The sequence below is a fragment of the Centroberyx gerrardi genome, chromosome 5, assembly GCF_048128805.1.
Source record: "Centroberyx gerrardi isolate f3 chromosome 5, fCenGer3.hap1.cur.20231027, whole genome shotgun sequence".
Classification (NCBI taxonomy): domain Eukaryota; kingdom Metazoa; phylum Chordata; class Actinopteri; order Beryciformes; family Berycidae; genus Centroberyx; species Centroberyx gerrardi.
In genome coordinates this window covers 15,863,738-15,870,486 of record NC_136001.1, presented here as the reverse complement: position 1 = coordinate 15,870,486, position 6,749 = coordinate 15,863,738, and positions in this window count along the sequence as shown.

The window sequence follows — 6,749 nt, the reverse complement described above, 5'->3', positions numbered from 1 at the left end:
ACATCTAAATGGGAAGGGAGGAAAGAGGAGCAGAGGGCAGTCAACTGTAATACTCCATTAACTACTCATTTAACTGTGAGGTAACAGAATAGAATGCAATAGAATAGAATAGAATAAATGTTAATGCTAATGTTGTCTATTTAGAATGGGGATAGGCTACTCAAGTGAGGTGAACGGACAGATAAAAACAAGCTTTCAGGACAGCTAATCCTAAACTTTTATGTAAACTAACCTACTCCTCTGCTTATCATTAATGTGTTATTTTCCATTAAATAACTTATTGATTACGCCTATATTCAGTAAAGATGTACTACTTAAAATCAATCAATCAATTCATCAGTCGAATCATCTTCTGGATACCAGTTAGTCATGATAAGTTAGAATCAAATGTCAATCTAAACAAATCACAAGGTAGATAAAAAGTTGAACGGTTAGAGAGAAAAGGTTAAATTCTACTGCAATTGCCATGCTAAGAAAAACCAAAGACATGCAACTTCAGTCGTACTACTCACCGATCTCCAATGGAACAGTGGCGAACCTCCTTTTGGCTCCCGCGATGATGCGCACTAACAATTGCCTATACAAAACAAGGGATGGTTAAGCCTGACCCGGGGGCGAGAGAAGAGAGAGGGGGGCAAAAGCAAAAGAGAAAAATCTGGATCCGCGTTGAGTGAACTGGTTTTGTTAAGTCTCTTGTCTATATAAAGGAAGATCCCAGAGGTGGCAGAGTGACGGTATCTTGCACCAGGCGATGGATAACGTGCGACTGCGCTCCCACTCTCCAAGCGGTCTACTCTCAAGCGCCTCTACTTGGATAAAAGCCATGTGGTAACCAATCTAGCTCTCACAGCAGCGCGTTACCACGGTAGAGAGAGCAGGGTGAGATGGGGAGACGGGCAAAACACGAGAAAAAAAGTTGGGTTGATGTAAGTTTAAGCAATAAGCTTAAAACCCTTTTAGTTGTTATAAAATCACTGTAAATAACGGCTTCACGTGGCTTATTGCTTTTATAAACGGCGGTAATACACTGTGATAAAAAATAACGAAAATGTTAAGAAAATGTTTACTCACTAATAATTTAATGTTATTTTGGAGCTGGCAGTATAGTTCTTGAACAGTAACTAAACAATGTGATTGTTCAGCCACAATACTGAAATGAACTGTCATGTAGTCACAGGTGCGTTTACCTGGTATTTTACAGCGGCTTCAAACCTGACTCAGTCTCAGAAGTGTGGACCGAAGCTATCGGTTTTATAATCGATATTTGTGGATGAATATGTATTTTCAAACCTGTTGTCTCAAATTGGGCTTACATGTAGGTTTTATATCTCCAATTCCTGGTTATTACACAGCTGGTTAATAGTTGGACCAACAGTCAACATGTCTAGATCTAGCTGTAATGTCAGCGTGTAATTAATGCCAAGTTGACAATGACAACTGACAACATTGCAGGCGTTTAGAGGTGAATGTCAGAATAAATCTCTAGGTAACATTCAAAACATGTACGGCTGGTAACAATTTCATCTTGAAAGAATCAATGACTTTCAGACAAATAGACTCACTAGTATGACTTAATTTCACATTGATATGTCACAAATAACATGATATCAAAACTACAAGCAAATTACAATCCCAGAAATTGGATCACAATTTTCAAAAGACACATATCAAAAGGCTGAAACAGTTTGTTTCTTTTACCTTAGCTGTTAGTTGGTTAGTTGAGGGCTTGTGGGAAGTCAAGTCTTAATCTTCAAAGAGGCAGCGACCCCATTTGATATATGAATTGATGTCACCAGTCTTGTTCCCTTTGTCAATCCAGTTGCTCCTGGGGCTTTGCTTTCAGCATACCAACTCACACCCCTTTGTCCCCTCTAGAAGTCACTGTGCACTCAAACATACAATACTAATGGATTTCCTCATTAAAAACATTGGATTGTAGTTGTCTTCAGCTGATGATAAATGATCGGCTCATCATAAAGTCTTAATAACCCATGCTGCTTGAAAAACAAATGTTTCCTTATGGGCTAAAAAAGGGGTTTGTAGAGTTTGTTCATACACAAGTTGATTGCATGGTTTCCAGGCGTGATAGACTTGGTGCACTAGGAACTCCCCTGGCTCTAAAAGACTGACCTAGTCTCTAAGAATCCCTTCACGTCAGGGTCACTCGTCATTAGAAGCTAAAAGGAAGTGCCTTGCATAAAAAGTATGGCCACCCAAAGCGGCTGGCAAACAGTCACTGAGCTTTTCAGGCAGAGTCAAGTCCTTTATGTTGCCTAGTACAACATTATCAGAATGTGAATGCTTGATGGGGATGAAACCTAAATACTTTCTTACAGGTATGAAGCTATTTCATAGGCCATGTGTTTTCCCACCCACTTGTTTGGATGCTCCATAAGAAGCATCTGTTCTTTTCCTCAGAAAAGTACTGCAAGATGATAGTGTAGTACATGAAATGCAGTATTATGTTTGACTGATCCATAAGATTTGAACCCTTTCTGGTCCAGTGACAGAACCCAGCTTCTCACACTCTAGGAAAGTAAAGAGTTGGTTGTGACTAGACTCTGAGGAAGAGGAGACATCCTTTATAAATGGAAAACCTACCCTACCCTACCTTGTGTTTTTCGCTATGTTTGTCCTACATAATTTTGTTCACCACTAATTGTGTTTAGCTAGACCTAGCTAGACACATTCTCTGTAAAGTCCTCTGAGACATGCTTGTGATAAAGGGCTATATAAACTTGACTTGAGAACCTCTCATTCTAGCACTGGATGGTCTGTTGACAAGATAGCAATAGGTCATTCTCTTCAACGTTTCTCCTATTGGCCTACTGACTCCAGACGGACCAGAATGCTTCACAGTGATTGGCTGCCCCGCTACCAAGGGACCAGAAAGTTGCTGTCCCATTGGTTATTAAAGTCCGGAGGGACAGAGTCACTTTGCTGTCCAGCTAGGATGCTGGAAAAAGCCAGTTGCTAGGATACCCATCATCACTCTTTTACAAGGTGCTGTAAGGGAGAGAGAAAAGAAGCAAGAGAAATAGATAGGTGGACTGAGGGACAGAACTACAATATGTTAGAAGCTGAGGTGGAAGGAAGTAAAAGGATGCGTTGGAAAAAAGAAGCAGAGAGATGGACAGAAGAGAGGCAGAATGAGAAAGGGAGGAACAGATAGAGAGGAAGAGGGCTGATAAAGCTGTCTGTCTACATCTCTTCCCCCCTCTTCTTACATGATGTTATATAACAGAGTGTTTTTTGTGAATTCTGCTATGTTGCCTGAGTCTGTATCAACTTGTTAGGTCTCTGAATCCTTCTATAGAATTACCTTTTTTACCTAGGATAGGATAGGTCGGTCATTTCAGAAAACCTCTGCTTCGCACTCATTTTGTTGTACATAGTCTCACCTGAGCACTGCACATTACCACCAGAGTTTTAATCATTGGCCACAAAGCAACTTCAATGCTCACTAGTCCTTGTTCAAGGAAACTGCAACAGCAGTGTTGTTGAACGATAGGAGAACAGAACTCACTTCTCCTGCACACATTTTTGCTGGCTGTTTTAAGGATTTGAATCACCTTCCACCCACAACTCCACGTCTTTAACTTGTAGGCTTCTAACACCTACGTTCTGTCTGAAGCCTTATGGAGTATGGTTTATTGTGTATTGTTTATTTGGATATCCATTACTTACTGGTAAGAGTAGCAGCTGTTCTTCCTGTGGTCCACACAGAAACAGAAAATGACATGCTTAAATCATGACGATATCCCACATAGAAGTTGGGTCCGGGTCTTGTACTGTATGTATCATCAACCCAAATGTTCAGCTGTGACTTACCTCTGCCATTAGTCAGCTGGACGGCATGCCAGAATCTACAGAATGTAAGTTTAGAGTTATGATCACAGTGAGTCATTGGTGTAGAAAAAGTTAGTCGTCCTTCCAGGGGTGGAAATCATGACCTAAAAGAAGGGAAACCTACTGGAGTCACACTTTGCAGACCCTTGCCCCTAGGAGACTTAATAATCAACGGCTTCTTAATGTGATGTTGTGTTGTTAATGTTAGCATTGATTTTGTATGGCTGGATTGTTATATTGTTGCATTTGGTACTGTTTCCTAATTGTGTCATCTTTCCTTTCTCCTCTCAGGTTTTATCCCTTGAGAAAATTTAGCTTGATCCCAATTTTTTTTATTACAAATGCTGATATTTCTGGATACATATTTTTTGATACAGATACTCTGATATTTTGGATGATGGAATGTTGATATTCATGTAGAGATATATTTATTGATATCTTTCAACATGTTAAAGCTGTGGAACTGCCTGTGGCCAGGTGTATTTCCCATTTCGTCTAATCAGCTACTCACTGTGATTGGTTATATTAGTTGTACCTGGGCCTCTTTATATGTAGATGGTTCCTCCCATTCACTCTTTGATGCCTGATGAAGGTCCTTGACCATGGGCAGATGGTTTTTGCTATTAGTTAGTTATAGAGTTATGAACACAAAATGTAATTTTATGGGTGATTAGATATTCTTTAAAGATTTTGTAAGAGGACGTTCTAAGTGCCCTCATACCTTTTGTTGATTGGTTTAAAGGAAAAAATCCATCCTCTGGTACTCTCACACTATATATAACATCAACTTGTCATGTTCAATGCATTCTAGGAGTTATTTTGTGATGAAGTGTTATAATTTACCTATTTGGTGTATTATTTTTTTTTCATTACCTATTTCCTGCCTCGTCTACTTCTACTTTACAGTTAGTGGTTTCCTACAGTTCCCAGAATGACTTTTGACAACCCCCAGAGAAGGGGCGTGAACTTGTAGCCTTCAATAAAAGATGGGCATCTGAGCATGTAAATATAGCTAGCCAGCCAACTACTTTGTGAACATTAGGGTGCGTCTGTGATTGTGGCCATGCCCCTAACTCAAAAGGCAACATGTCTTGTGGCTGTATTGCATTGCAGATAACTGTTGGTGGAGAAATTGGTCTCTCTGCCTCTTCTATGTTAGAGATTTCCCTGTACGATTGTTGAACGTTGGTGCAAATTGGTGTCTAGAAAGAAGCCCTTGCTTTTTGATTCTGACAACAAAACCTGATGTTTACCATTGATGTTTTAGATAGCTGAAATGTTTTTAAATTTCAAGGTATGTTGTACCTGTGCTGGAAATATCTCAACATCACATTGTCTACATTTGGCCAGTTATCCACAGGAATAAGAAAAATGCACTGCCAAACAACAAAAGGGGCATAGAAATGCAAGGTTCATTGCCAAAAGCTGTTTTAATGGTGTTAAACTGTTCTAGAGTTAATTTTTCTTTTAATCCTGATGGGGAAGCAAACTGGACTTTCTAGTGGAATCCAGGAAGATAGCAAACTGTCTTTTAAACATAAGGGTCCATGTACTGTAAGTTCATCAAGCTAAAAAATGACTCTAGAGTGTTCATAATTCACAAAGGACAGATTGCACTGCAAATTGAAGGTAAATAATGCATCACTGAAAGCAAATATAAAATCAGGATTTACAGCGCTTTTATGAGGTGAGGAATTTAATCAGCGTGCAGACTAGGTATCAACAATACAAACTCTTTCTACTTAGGTGGAAATTTGAAAGGAAATAACTTCAAGTCATTCCTCTGGAAAACTCCATTTGATATCTTTGACATGTTTGGATTTGAGCCCACTGGAAGGAAGGAACCAAATTGAATGACAAAGACAAAGTCATAAATGCAGCCAGATCTGCCATTCGATGCCTTGCAATGCCAATGTTACTCAAAGTGTATAAACCTCCATCTCAATAGAGACACCACCCCACATCTTCATATCAACAGCAATTTGTTTGCGCAATTCAGCAAGACGCCCCCAGAACATTCAAACACGGGTCACTTCACTGAGAAAGCTTTAGACTGCATTGATGCACAATTTTCAACAACAACAAAAAGAAACTGAGAGGGAAAGTGAAGAGAAAAGGAGCTAGGGGAAATGGGAGACAAAGAACTCCGCTCAACAGATCCCAAACTCAGGTTCAACAAACTAGCTGCAGCCAATCCACCGCATCTATTCAATTCAGTTGAATTCAGCTTTATTTATCCCCATGAGACAATTAGTCTAGGGTCCAACAAAAGGTAATATTTACATTCACAACAATAATTGTGACAGTAAGTATAGGGTTGCAGTTGCAAGATACAAGAGTCTGATAATTTAACTGGGGTCACAAACTTACCTCCCCCCCCTCCACACACACACACTCACACACACACGCTGACCCCACCTAACTGCTTTCCTCGGAGAGTCCAATAGCTTTTCTCCTGCTTGCCAAGAGGGGAGCGTTGAGTAGCTACCAACCAGGCCACCCAGTAGTGAGTGAAACCTGCCAGCAACACCCAGCACATGCCAACAGAACAGAGAAGGCTGATATTGGTATGCTGAATATTAATGCTATCAGAGACCAGTGCTAGTATAACAGCACTTCAGTATGAATCTACTCTCGCCTCTACATGGCATTATCTAACATAATCGTCAAATATGTGATATGAAATACATAGTAGGGATTTGTAAATTATTTAGTTTGAATTATTAATTATCAATAAAAAAAAATCATTTTGATCAAAGGTTTTCTGATGTAAAACAGGTCTCCTGTAAAGGTAAATGAGCCTGGGTTTATGGAATTTGGTTACATATTTTTTGTACAGTTTTACAGTGGGTTATTGAAGAATTATTTTAAGACTTAACCCTACATGACTGAATGTTTGA